The sequence below is a fragment of the Coccinella septempunctata genome, chromosome 3 (genome assembly GCF_907165205.1).
Source record: "Coccinella septempunctata chromosome 3, icCocSept1.1, whole genome shotgun sequence".
NCBI lineage: Eukaryota > Metazoa > Arthropoda > Insecta > Coleoptera > Coccinellidae > Coccinella > Coccinella septempunctata.
Window position 1 is genome coordinate 11,182,044 of NC_058191.1, and position 15,585 is coordinate 11,197,628.

A 15,585-nucleotide genomic window follows, 5' to 3' on the forward strand; every position below is an offset into this window, starting at 1 on the left:
CGAATATGGCAAAAGATCTCCGTTCTTTTTAATTGCGAACATTCTGTATACCAAATGAACGAAATTACCTCGGAATATAAATCGACCAGTGCAACAGGCACGAAGCATTATCTTCTTATATTTTCGAAAACGAAAGGCATATTCTTTCATCTGGAAATTCGCACTGGTTCAACTTTATCTGCCGAATGTGTATCTGAAATACACTCATCGGCAAAATAATAAATACAGTTGAAGGTAGATTAACGCCGAAAGGCAATGAAGGATATCAAAATAAGTCGGACTGGCAGAAATCTATAATACAATTTCAGTATACCATAGATATTCAAAGCCCTGGTTGAAGACATAGTCAATAGTCTCCTAGCACTATTCCGCGAGATCTGGGAACAAGGAGATGTGCCACAAGACTTCAGAGACGCTTTAGTTATCAACCTCTTTAAGAACAAAGGCGATACGTCACATTGCAACAATTACAGGGGCGTATCGTTGCTTAGTGTGGCCGGTAAAATTCTCTCGAAGAATGCTAATCGTCGTATTCCACTCTTAAAAAGACTATAACCTAAATCCCAGTGCAGCTTTCGACCAAATCGAGGTACAGTGGACCTAATTTTTACACTGCGGCAGCTACAAGAGAAGGCCCGTGAACAATAATCAAGGATCTATACGGCCTACATCGATTTAAGTAATGCCTTCGACTCGGTGAATCGGAGAGCGACCATTTCTTAACCAACTCTGGAATAGAACAAGACTGCGTGTTAGCGCCTTCACTCTTCAATATTTTCGCCATAGCTGTCTCGATAATTGCTGACATGAGTATGCCTGTAAGAGGTATTGAAATAAGATTCAGATTTGATGGAGACCTGTTATTAATCTGATGCGCCTCAGAGCAAAAACCCGTACGAAGTTTATCACGGAACTTCAATATGCAGACGACTAAACACTTATCGCTAGCAGCTCAGAGGATCTACAGAAAATGTTGGACACCTATAAATATATATACGAAGCCTTAGGCCTAACACTCAATATCGACAAAACCAAAATCCTGGTTAGTCCACCAGAACGCCTTCAAACAGATATCAGCCTGGAAAATGAAACTCTAGAACAGGTCGAGCTGTTCAAATACTTGGGAAGCTTCATAAATACTAGGGCTAACCTGAACAAGAAACAACAACACAACCGTATCAATTCAGCATCACGGGCATTCTGGAAGATTAAGGAGAGTATTTCAAAATCACGACCTCAATCTGAAGACCAAGACAGCTCTTTACAAAGCATTCGTCCTCCCAACGCTACTTTACGGAAGGGAAAGCTGAACGCCCTACAGGCGACATATTAAAGAGCTTGAACAAACGCAACAACGTCATCTAAGACAAATAACGTACATCAGAATATTCCACAAAGTTTCGAATGCAGAAGTCTTGCAACGGGCGAGTTGTATAACAATTGGATTCTTTGTTAAAATCCAGTAGCAGCACCGTAGTACTAAATGTATGGATGCGATATCTGGCGTTCAACGACCTAAGCTTTCTCATACAAGGCTGTTCAAAAGTGAATATCGACGTACATTTCTGTCCGTTCTGTTCTGCAACTATTCCAGTAAAGTGTGGCTTTAACGCCCATAAGGCTATGGCAAGCATTCAAAACAATCGGACTGGCAGAAATCTACATTCCGAGTATACCTTAAAGAACGTGCTATGGTGCCACTTGCACTTGTGTTCGAGTCGAGCAGCCTGAAGCCTGAAGTATTCCCAACATTCTGTAGGCATTGTCATGGGATGAATTATGTCTTGGCATAATGGAAATTCGAATTTTTTATTTGTATAGAACAGTTTGATCTTATCGAAGAATAAATACAAACTGAAGGTAAAATCATTAAATTGTGCATGCATGATACACATACACAAAAAATTTTAATTATTAAACTTGATGAAAACCAGCTTCAGAACAAATAAGAAGATGCTTCTATAATCGTAAGTTTATATGTAGTTGAAAAAAAATTGAAATAAAACTATAATATGCGCATCTTCATAAAACAACATGAATTTTTGACAATTAGTTCCTTTTTCCTGAGGGTCAAGTAAGAGTTTAAGGAGTTCAATTTGAAAGTGCAAACAGGAGCCTCTGACTTCATGTCAATGCTTTTTTCAATTCAGTTCAGCATACCCTCTTAGATAAGAAAAAAAAGATGAGGGCAAAAAGTTAGATGTTTAGCGCCTGGGCCAATTCATCCCCTTTCTCAGCTTTCAAATACTGACAGAGATGAGCTGTAGCAGGAGCCGTTAATAACAATCTTAATCAGCAATAATAGTCAGGTTGGAACAGTCTAGTTATAATTTCCGAGGAGGATTACACCTCCTGGACAATGTTGCGGCAAAGTTCCTTTGTAGGTGCAGTTTACGGGTCCCCGAAGCTCATTAGATCTAGCCGCTCTTCGGCCGACAACTCCTTTAACTCATGCTGCGCAATTGCAGTCGCTTAAAATTATATCCTCATAGTGCAATTTACTTTTCAATTGTGACATAATTCGGTGCCGTTTCTCGGCAACACGGCGGAAGGGCCGTAATGAGGGCAAGTGTCTCGTGCACGCCATGTACGTAGGGAAATGGACGATTTGGGCCGTTCGCTGACGATGTGGAAATGGCCCTTCGTCCGTTCTGCTTCAGCGATAGACCTGCATGTCGACCGTAAAACGTGATCTACTGCATGATGTGCCTGCAGAAGGCCGCGATGTTGTTATTTGGGTAGTAGGGGTTGAAATTTACAATTGTCTGAGGGGTTGTTTGTTAGGAATTCTGAGAAATAATGTGAAGCCTTTCTTTTTTGAAATTTTATGGATTGTTATGTGTTTAATCGAATTCCTTGAATATGTTTCGAATCGCTGCTTCAATCTATTAGATGATCTTTATTCGAACATAAGCAGTACACAATCTGAAAAACAGTATACAGTTTGAAAAGTAATTGAGCCACTCAAGAGAAGGCCAATCGATGCCTTAGGCATATACCTATTGTGCATTACTGATCTCCCCCAAGTGCCAAAGAAATTGTTTATTCACAAAAAACAAAAAAGCAGCATCTGAAAAAATATCGAAAATTTGAGAGGATAACAAGAATGATGTAGACTTTGTTTTGATTTTTTCGTAGTGTTGAACAAGCGAAACAAACGTATTGTGAAAATTAGTAGTGGAATGTATAACCAGATAATTGAGTTGGAGAGTTGAAGTTGGATACAATTCATTGTATATCGTTCACAATCATAAAATAAATAAATAGCCTGCATGAAGCTAATTAAAGGTTCTTTCGTTTGCATAAAAAGTGTAGTACTTTTCTACACTCGATTTTAGTATTCGTTTGCTGATTGAATTTACACTAGTGTAGAGGAGTTATAGTTTATCTACATCTCGTTTTGACTATGTGTAGATAAACTACACTTCCTCTACACTGGTGTAAATCAAATCGAGTGTAGAAAAGTGCTACACTTTTTATGCAAACGAAAGGACCTATAGTAATAAATACAAATTCTTACAACATCTATACACTCAGGGAGACATTATTCAATTAAAAACCGAGATAATTCAGAGTAGTTCAAATAAGAATTCACTTGAGGTCAGACTCAGACTTCGAGAAAACTCAAAAAATTAAAGATTAGCCCAACGTTTACAATGACAGAACAATCAATGATAACTGATTGCGAGAGCATCAAAAAAACAGAAGATTCGAATAATGAATTTTAATGAGAAGGCCGAGTTGTAATAATGAGTTAGGTGAAAACTACATTGTTATTTATGAGAGATCAGTATACTGAATGAGAGTCAAGCAATAATTATAATTTATGAGCAGAGCAAGAATATTTTATAAGTTAATTAAAAAGAGCAAGATTATTATAGTTACTATGAGAAGAGCATGAATTTTATAATTAATATAAATAACGTTGGTCTTGAATACAACATTTACAGAGACGGACTGCTTAAAAGTAAGCACGATTAGAACGTCCATCAGAAAAATAAGAGATACAAATATTGAAATATGAGAGTTACAAAATGGGAGTACTAATGTGGAAAACCACTAATCGTTGGTTACGAGAAGAGCAGAATGCTTGAGAACTAATCTGTATGTCTAGCAAGATACTACCAATTCCAGAGTCCACCTGGGGAACATGGGGATTCATTCATCTGAAACGTGACAACAGTAGTTAGTCTATGTGAGTTAGAGGTTAAACATATTTGACTTGAGAAATTGAATAAACTGATTCAAATAAAAGAGGACAATAAATCAGTATTTATTATCAATGGGAAATACAGGAGAAGGTTGAATTTTGGTGCTACATACCCCTTTCCATGTGAGAAAATCTAGAGAGGTCTGAAAATTTATGTGAATTATAAAATATCATCGAATACATATTCCGGAGAAGGCATTTTATATCGTGGTCTTGAATGAACACATCAATTGAGCATTACTAGTAAGGATTATAAATCTGTTTGAAGATTCTGAACTAATCTTGCACGGTGACTCATTTCATAAGAATGAGAAAAAACATGAGAATGGTTAAATTAATAATTTTGAGAAGACAGAGAATATATCAGATGATTCATTAGCATTGATGGTACATTGACAGAGGAATAATAATTTTAATCGAAATATGACGATGATATCAAGGAGGACTCAATGAAATATTGCTGAGGGAAAAGATCAAAGTTGTTTGGTTTTCGTTTTCTGCTGATAATTTAAACGTTTATTTCTTCTTGCCATCAAAATTGGCACAGAGGTGGGAAAGTAATCTTATTTTATGTATTACTTCAAATTATGTATAGCTGCCGCTACCTGAATGACTTCTGATGATTAAATAAAAAGGTAGGTATTTTTGTTGAAACTTCCTAGTGATTAGATTGAAAGGATGTAGTTTGCTCATTATATTGGTGATATTAAATGACACGTCCCAAATATCGTATCTGACAGAAAAATAATACATAACAAAGCTCCTTATTAGATGTCTTGATAAAACATGACATATATGTTTGTTACTGGTCACCTGGGTAACATGTGTGTAGGGCAGAGTTGGACAAAACAGAATAGTTCAGATATGACAAAAAAATGTTCTCGTAAAAATCCTGAAAGATATTTTGGAAGACGCCATCGGGCAAAATGGGATACCAGGAAGTCTGATAAAACTGGATACTATCCCGTTTTGTTAAACAGGTCTGAAGAAAGATGAGAAAATATTCGAGAAAAACGAATCGGCAGTAATGAACAAGAATAAAGAAAAAGTCAAAATATAATATCTAACAAAAAGTCAAAACCAGAGATGAGAGGAAGAAACAAAAATTGTAGTAGTTCAGAAGATATAACCTGCATTTATTTTTCAGAATTGTACGTACGGCACAAAGAGTGATGACGGTTGGGTAATGTACCAAGACCACAGATTACAGAGTAGAGACCAAGACTGTCGTCTTTGGTCTCACGAAGCTTGTGCCGGGGTGGAGAATGATGGTGATCTGTACTCGTGTGATTTTTGTCCAACGACAAAGTCTCAATCTGTTTTTTATTATAAGTATAAGCTTTCTAAGGTGTTCTGTTTTATATTTCAATAGATATATTTGACTCTCATAATCATTTTCATTTTTATTTATACACCATCCCATTTTACCCGACTAGAAGGACAAAATAGGATACTTTACTTTTTATCACAAATATAACTATTTCTATATAATCATCAAACAATGTAGGAATGCTTGATATTCAATGTACAGAGGAGACAACAGAGAAGTTATTGTGCAGAAGTAGCAGTTATCAATAGCTTGTTTAGGAAGTTATGGGTTATATAACGTTAGCTATCCCGTTTTGTCCAACTCTCCCCTACACTTATTTCAAGAAGCAACTTCCAGACTTGTTTCTGAACTTTTTTTCAAACTGAAAGTCAGAAAATTAACATTATTTCGCAAAAAATTTAAAGTTGAATTCGATATTTTTTTTTGTTAATTTCTGCAACTGACGGCTCATCCTCGGCAATTGACGTGATACGAAATAACCATGGAACGATTGCCGTCTCTACTGACTGTGTCCCCATTGGTGCATTCATGAAGCATCGGTGGCTCGTGCAGAATTCACGTAACAAAAATTATTACTCATTCCCGAATTCGATTCGGATTCAATTTTACAACTGCTAGTGCCGCAAATACGTGGGGCGTGAAATAACGCAATTATTATTTCGATGAATAATGAAATTTCCCGTGCTGGGGCCCGCGTAGTACTTGGAATGGTTCAAAGTGGCTTTCCGATTTGGCCTCTGTATTTTATTAACGGGTAAGCAGATAACGTTATATATCCGATTTAATTATTCCAACATCCGCGTGTAGGGGCCGCCATTGTTTCCTTGCATCGTTTGTTTTGTTAAAATTAGATTCGGAGGTGGTTTTACTGGGATTTATGTGTATAGAGATATTCTGGGAATAGACAGAAATCAGAAATTATATTTCGAACCATGAAAATTGAACGAGCAATAATTCGGTTTTATATCCCAACTGACATAGAAAAAGAACATCCAGTAATAATTAGTTCGTATATTGATATGTCTGATACTTGATGGTGTTCCAGGAATTAACTGAAAATTATAAATCACAACATTTGAACAACATCCTAAAACGAATAACCTACATAATCTTCTGCAGCATATTTCGGTGTCAGTTACACTTATTTATTTATTTTTTTTTACATCTGACAGACAAATACCAAATTACAGTTGTGAACAGGTAACATATAGGTACACACATTCATACATAGCCGTCGTCAGCCGAGGTTAAACTAAAAAGGACCAAAGAAAAATTTGTTTCTTTTAAAAAATAACAATTACTTCCTAAACTGAACAGAACTAAGGTAAAACATTAACTGAGGGTAAACCATTCAAGCTTCCGCAGATCGATGTCGAATGTCGCCTATGATCAAAATGTAAACTTGAGTGTGTTTCAGTTCAGTGTGGCTGAAATATGTGAACTGATATGTAAGATTAAGCCCAAGAAGTCCAGTGGTCTTGATGGCATACCTAACTTCATCCATAAAAAGTGTTTCAGCACTATATAATTGCCAATTTGTAAGTTGTTTAATAGCTCATTGCTGTTGGGAAGATTCCTCCTTTTTTGGAAGAAGAGTTTTGTGGTTCCAATTTTTAAATCTGGTTCGAGATCGAATATGGAAAACTATTGGGGGGTGGCGGTTCAATCTGCCATTCCTAAACTTCTGGATAACCTAATGTACAACTTTCTTTCGTGGAATTCCGGATCTATCCTCATTAATGAACAGCATGGGTTCCGAAGGAAACGATCAACCACTACAAATCTTTTACTTTATACAAACGAAATATTTGAGTCTTTCGAAGCCAGGATGCAGGTTGATGCAATATATACGGACTTCTCTAAAGCCTTTGATAGGGTCAATTTGAACTTTTTGGTTTCTACACTCGTTGCTTTAGGAATTTCTGGGTCTCTACTGGTGTGGTTGGGCCAATTTCTCTACGGTCGGACCCAGATAGTGAGATATGGTGGATATCATTCCAGAGAATTTGAAGTGCCGTCTGGTGTGCCTCAGGGGTCTCATCTGGGCCCTCTCTTGTTCAACCTTTTCATAAATGACCTGAGTAAAGATTTGAAGGGCACATTTTTGCTGTTCGCAGATGACATGAAAATTTACTCCCTGATTCGACATCTGGGTGATTCCTTCCTATTGCAGGACCAGCTGAAGAGGTTTTTTGATTGGGCTATCCTCAACTGCTTGGCCTTGAATGTGTCAAAGTGTGAGACCATCATCTTTTACCGTTGTAGGGAACCTGTTGACTTTCGTTATAACCACAATGGAGCGGAGCTTGTTCGGGTCGGCTCGATTGATGATCTGGGTTTGAGACTGGATAGACTGCTGGATTTTAGGGAGCACATCCGTGGTATCACTTCCAGGGCATATCGCACGCTGGGTTTCGTTTGTCGTAATTCAACCGGGTACTCATCTGTAACATTTAGGTTGTTGTTTTGTTCGCTTGTTAAGTCCGGCTTGGAATATGGACTCCTACTTATCGTTGCCACATTGATTGTGTTGAAAGAGTCCAAAATAAGTTTTTACGGATTCTAGATAGATAGATCTGGTGGCAACTTAAATGCCGGAATGACTCATGTTTCTTTTGGTGTTGATGAACTGAAACATCGTCGCACTCTGTCTCACTCATGTTTTCTGTTTAAGTTGCTGAATGGCATGATTGATAGTCCTGAGATGCTAACTAGGGTAAGTTTCAATGTTCCTGAACAACTAGGAATACCTTCTTGTTTCGCATTGCTACTCATAGGACTACCTATGTTTTCAATGTTTTTCCAGCACGCGCAGAGAGAGTTGTCAATTGTCGCTTGAAAACTTTGGATTTTTTTTCGTTCTCCTTTTCGGCGTTCAAATCTCAGGTGCGTAATGGATTGCGAGAGTTGCAGTAGTAATTTTGTTAGTTTATTATTTGTGGTAATGTTGGTTTTATGATTGTTGTTATGCTGTCACATTTTTATACTTCATGTATTTTATTTATAAGTGCCTATGTCGAATTGGTTAATTTTCAATTGAATAATATGATTGTACTCATAATAATGAATTTTTTTTGTATTGAGGGGGGTTTCCCGTTATCCTGTAAATTTATAGTGTCAAATAAATAAATAAATAAAATGATGTTTTGGGTGTTGCAGACACTGATATTTAATTCTAAAAGTTATAATAAATTTGTTCTGGATATAATGCAGGGTGTATTGAAATTTAACAGAGATAGCAGATATATCGAATCGACTTGTTCATCAACTAATTTGAATGCAAATATTGTACCTGAAATTTTTCTCCCCTTTCTCAAACTTACAAAGGTGCACTCGACTAGTAGGGAGTTATAGTTATGATGGAAATAATAAGGGTAAACGTTATGTTTTTTGTAGTGATGTTAAAATTTCTTTGTGGGCATATTCCAACGCCATATTATAGATATTTTTCGTGAGTGGGATTCCTTACTGAAGCACAGTATTCAAATTTGATACTGATGATGATTTCTTTGCAATTGCGCAAAACGATACCCAAATATCTATTGGATTCACAGATACCTAATCCTACCGATGTTGAGGTCGAATGGAAGCTTGCTATCGAATTAAACACCTAAATCCGTACAATCGCTTACCCTTCTCATGACATCGTTGTTAACATTATAATTAGATTCTTCGGTTATTAATTTTCTTGAATAACTCATAACATTACATTTACCGATATTTAAAAGCAGTTGATTCACAGTGCACCATTAATAAAGGTCCAATATCTTCCTGAAGTATATGAAAATCCTGTATATCGTGAATCACTCTGAAAAGAAACAAAAGTTTTTTCGAGCTAATTACATTTCATATATCATCAATAGATATAATGAATAAAAGGGGACCCAAATTAGAACTCCGAGGTAGGTACCTCTGAGCGCACAATAAAATTAAATGACTTGACTACAGCTCCACATTTTAATGTTTGCCAAAGAGAAAAGATAACAATAATCGATGAAGAAACAAAACGACTTAACTTCCTCAAAAGCAACCAGCCGAAAGCTTTACTGAAGTCTGTGTAAATAACATCGATCTGTCTAAGATTATCTAAACAATCGACACATATTGTGTAAATATTGTACAAATATAAATAAAAGGTTCGTAACACTACTCCGCAAGCCCGTGGAACCATGTTATCATTCAGATAATTTATTGTAAATCTGTGAATAAATCAGGTCAAAAAGTATAATCTCAAGTAACTTCGAAAAAGCCGACATATCAGCAGGTTTTTCCGACTTAAACAGTGGAAAATATTTCAAATACGTGACACCCTCCAAAGTTTAGAAAATTTGCTAGTCCTTAAAATGAAATTATGAATAAACAACAAAGGTTTAAGGAGTAGGTAGGTACTTTCATATGATTCTTAACCAGTTTAGTTGGAATATTGTCTGGACCACTAGCTCATTTTTACCTTTCAACGTCATTGCTAAAATTTTATTGATTTGAAAAGAGTCAGTGAAGCTGAATCCATGTTTTATTCTGAATTACCCATAATAAACACTCCGAAATTGACTTGCAGAAGCGTCAACAATGGACCTTGGGGATGAAAATTTTTCACCCTCACCATACATTTCACCGGGAATACGAATTTTATCCTGCTTGGAATTCAAAAAACACCAAAATTCAGGAGAAATCTCTATTGAGTTCGAATGGTCACCAAAAGCGGCTTCCAAAATCAAACTTAAAGTTTCTGATGAAAGCGAGGTCACCAGATCTGGAGTGAGATGGAGCTTAGAGAGCGGCTTCGCAAGCCTGCTTTGGGCCAGCCCAGGTTCGGAACTACGTGAAGCTGGCAACCCCAAATGTGAATTTTGGAATCAAAACTTCAGGGTCCATTGTAGGTTCTTTTTTTCATTCGTGCAGGCAGCGTTTGAGAGTTATCGAAAAAGAAGTTTTTTTCTTCCATTTGCTGAGCAGCACCCCCGAAGTGCTTTGATGGTTAAGATCATAAGTCTAACTTAAATCCACTTTTCTCCGACCAATTATTTCATTTGCGCACCCACTGAACCATAGAAATCAATCTGTAAAATTTTTTTAAATACATATGTGAAGCACCCCCAAATGCAAATTTCGAATACCAAATTTCAGGGTCATTTGACGATCGTAGGTCCATGTTTGTCCACCATTTTTTTTATTTACCAGGCACCGTCCTAGACATATAAAAAAAGTAGTTTTACCCGTGCATTTTATGAGCAGAGCCCTCTAATTACGATAAAGTATTTATAATGATGAAGGTCGTTTGTTCAACATAAGTCCACAGAACCATAGAAATCAAATTCTGGAAATTTCAGATCATAAAACTCAAAACTCAGAAATAACAGGTTTGTTCACTTTCCAGAGTTGTATTAGTCAGGAAAAAAGAAAGAATGTGTCATCCGTTTCCTTCTAGCTGCGATAGTTCTCAGTAGACAACGAATTTTGCCCATCCTGTACATTAGGTTAATATCAGACATGGCAGTGGTAGGTATAGGTTTATGTTGCCCATATTTGGGTCAGACATGTTTCGGCGATTCTTCACTATCAATGCGGTTACTTTTGAAATAATTATTGTTCTGAAATATCTAATTATTCTATGATACTATAAAATTGACTACTTCTGGTTCAGCTCGCAAATTGAGTAATTGAGTAGTTTTCGTTGTTGACTGCTAACATATCTGACAAATGGCGATTTCCTTCTTGTTTTCCTTCGTAAACTCTATATGCCTAAAAGCTCATTATTTTTTCGTCAAGCAGCAGACACCACCTTCTTGAGAGAAATAACACAAACGGGACATCCTAGAAAACTTCTTCATAATCCCTGAAACATTTTCTCTATGAAATAATGCGAATAACACCCAATAACTTGTGAACCTCCAAGAAATTAGCCCTGCAAATTCAAAACAGATAAATCTTGAGACATTTTTGTGTAGAAAGGGATCAAATTAGGATAAGCAGAAACTTCTATCTGTAGAAGAGGAGCACTTTGGAGAAGATACAAAAATACAGATTTTTTAAACTTTTGGATTATGAATCAATGTTGATAATTATTCACTACTCAAGATATTATAAACATAGCCTGAAGGACTTACGGTCGATAGCCTTTTGAGGAAATATAGACTACAGTGATTTTGTATTCAAAAATAATCGAAACTATCAGTGTCAACAGAATGAAACACGTGAATCATTTTATTTCGAAATGTGACAGAAAAGTGAATAGAATTAGTGCGTGGATTTGTCAAAAGTTATGAGGAAGAATTTCATGAGTAAAAATATATCAGGAAGACTGAGAAAACAGAGGTCTATTAGTATGCCGTATAGCGAGACCCTAAGGGCGTATAACGTTAGACAATTATGTAGAGTGGAAAGTTCACAGTTTTGACTTTTATGATAGTGGGATATCTCGGGAAAGAAGATTACATTTCCAATTCATGAAGGAGAAGAATTTTTGATGGATGAATGGCATGCGTGCGGACCCTTCACGGGATACATGGGCTCGGAGAACAGAAACAATTTTCGCTTCAGTTTTAAGCTCGGTTGGAATACCAGAATGTTATCCGCATCTTTCCACAAATATCGGTTATTTCGATCAAATTTTTGGTTTCTTTCTAACAACGTTCCAACTCGTCACCATTAAGATGGGGAACAAAGAGTGAAGTTTGTCTACCTTGTTAATCTTTCAGTTACCAATGGTGTCTTTCCTTCCTGTCTGAAATTGTCAACAGTAATTCCTATATTAAAAAAAGATGATCCTACTCTTATATCCAACTACAGACCGATTTCTTTGTTGAATGTTTTTCCAAATTGATCGAAAGAATAGTTTTCGATCGCATAGAAGATTTCTTATCCAGGTTCGGATTGTTAAAGGATAGCCAGCACGGATTCAGGACTGGTCGTTCCACACAAACTGCTTCTGTGTCTTTCATTGAATACATATGTCTACAAGTGCCTTGATGATGGACTATGGGTCTGTGGTTTGTTCTTTGACCTTTCTCGTGCGTTTGAATGTTTGAGTTTTAAATTCATACTCGATAAGATGCACAACTAAGGGTTTCGTGGTGTCTTCCTACAGTGGATAAAAAGTTTTCTGGATGACAGAATGATTTGCGTTAGGCTGCTTGAGCATATATCTGACATATTCAGTGTAACTTTGGGAGTTCCGCAGGGGTCGGTCTTGGGACCTCTCATATTCCTGCTTTTCATTAATGACTTGCCGGATCATGTGATCGCTGAGTGTATCATAATGTTTGCTGACGATACATCTTTTGCAATTTCTGCTGCAACGAGAGAAGAGCTAATTTCGAGATGTTTAACTTTGATTCATAGCTTCATGAATTGGTGCGAGGCTAATTCCGTTATGGTTAATAAGACTGAGTTAGTAACTTTCTGCCTCAAGGCCAGAAATGATAACCTTACTTTAAAATACGGTGACATAACTATCACATCGAAGTCATCTATCAAATTTCTTGGCTTAATCGTAGATGATCAACTGAGGTGGTGTGATCATATTGACTACTTGAGTGCTAGATTGAATAAGGCTCATTACGCTAATGTGAATTATGGTTTGTTTCATTCTCATTTGAATTACAATATTCTACTTTGGGGTAATTCGGTGTCTGTTGGAAGAATATTAATAGCACAAAAGAGAATCATACGTCTTATTTTTGGGTTGAGCGCTCGTACTTCATGTAAAAGTTATTTTAGTGGAAAAAAGATAATGACTGTGCCTTCACTGTACATCTATAGATGTTTGATATATATTAAAGAAAAAATTAAGACTGTATCACATCTCTCTGACAGTCACAATTATAATACTAGGAATACAACGACTTTGTCTATTCCTGTTCACAGAACATCCAAATATGAGCATTCTCCTCACTTCCAGAGCATTAGGTTATACAATCATTTACCATCAGCTATTAGAGAGTTGGGATTCACTGCGTTCAGGAGTAGACTGAGACAAATGTTAGTCAGTAGGGCATATTACTGTGGTAATGAGTATCTATGTGATGCCGATTCTCATGTTTAAGAGAAAGATTTGTTCTACATTGGTTTGATGAATTTTCTTTTGTCTTTATGTTTATTACTTGTATTGTATTGTTTTGTTTGCTTTATCGACGTGCCCATACATATGTAAATGTCGGAGGGGATTGAATAAAATTATTATTATTATTATTATTATACAAATCATGCATCAATGCAGTGGAAACGAAAATACTCTGGGATGGACACCTTTGAACAATACGACAATTTTATATCTTAAAGTTTGAGAATGATCAGGTAGTAATTGCAGGAGATAAAGACCTGAAATACTTGCCACGTAAACAAGAAAAGACGTTCTTATCCAGATTGGGGATTAAAAATCATTCTGTAAAAAACTAAATACCTTTGTATAGGAGACGAATTGAGTAATCTAGACATTGGAGAAGCAGAAAAAATACAATCATGCATATGTATTTGGGAATAATGTTCGAACTGAAAGAAAAAGAAATGAGGATAAGAATAACAGGAGCGAGAAAAGTAATTATACCTATGCTTGAATGAAATACTATGGAATAAAAATTTAACAAGATCTCGAAACTTATTATTATTACTAGCTGACCCGGCAAACGTTGTTTTGCCATATACATAATTTCCTAGTCTAAAAAATAAAAAAAAAATTTAGGGGTGGACTACCCCTAACATAGGGGGATGAAAAATAGATGTTGGCCGATTCTCATAGATACCGGATAAGCACAAAAAATTTCATCAAAATCGGTCAAGCCGTTTCGGAGGAGTATGGCAACGAAAACTGTGACACGAGAATTTTATATATTAGATTATTACAATGGCAAGAGTAAAGGTAAACCTATAAACTCAAAATTAAAAAAAATACAATATGAAACTAAGAGTAACTCAAGAAGCGATAAATAAAATCGGAACGTTGAATTGATTGGTTGAAAACAAAAACTATCGCTGTCGCTGGCTGGACCATTTATCCAGAGAGTTCTTAAAGGAGTTCACTGATCGCGACGAAACAATCCTATCCGGAAGTCGATTCCACGCCTCAAACACTCTGTTGGGGAGGAAGTTGAGCCTCGGTGTGGTAATAAATTTTTCCTTGGCAAGTTTGTAGCGGTGTCCCCTCAATAATCGGTTCCGGTTGAGTGGGAAGAGGTGAGTCATGTCCAATCCAAAGAGGGAATGAAGTGCTCTGTAAGTTATTATCAAGTCTCCCCTTTCCCTGCGCTCCAAAAAGGAGGGAAACCAAACAACCGCAGCCTTGTCTGGTAGTCCGGGCGATTTCTGCCAAATGGTATACGGGTGTTCCATCGCTGCACGGATTCTAAAAGTTGCTGGTCGCCCCTCAGATTAGCCCACCAAACGGGACCAGCATACTCTAAGATAGGACGCACATATGTATGTAGTGTAGAGAGCCTTGCTTGTTGCTTTATCACATCCAGCGAACGTTTTAGACAGTTGGTAGGTAAAATGTCTCGCTCTTGACACAGCAGTTGAAATGTGCTTGGACCAACTCGAATCATCAGTGACGGTAACACCCAGGTCGCAATGCTGAGAGACGCTACGTATTCTCTCCCGGGCGATATAGTAGGGAATCTTAGGGTTACCCCTGCCGATATGAAGAATGCAACACTTTTCGACATTTAGAGGCAACAACCACTCCTCACACCACTCGGAAAGCCTTCCGAGGTCATCCTGAAGACATCCCGTATTAACTAATGGGCAATTATAAAGTTTCGTGTCGTCAGCAAACATCGCGCAACTTGATCGAAAAAGACGAGGAAGATCAGAAGTATACAATAGGAAAAGGAGAGGTCCCAAAACTGAACCCTGGGGGACCCCACTGAGAACACTCACATCTGAGGAGGAAAAATAACCACCGACTCTCACCCGGAAAGTACGGTGGGACAGAAATGATCCGATCCAAGAAAGCAAAGGGCCCCTCACTCCCAAGTGTTCAAGTTTACGCAGGAGTCGGCGATGGGGGACACGATCAAATGCCCGTGCGAAGTCGAGGTAAACAACATCC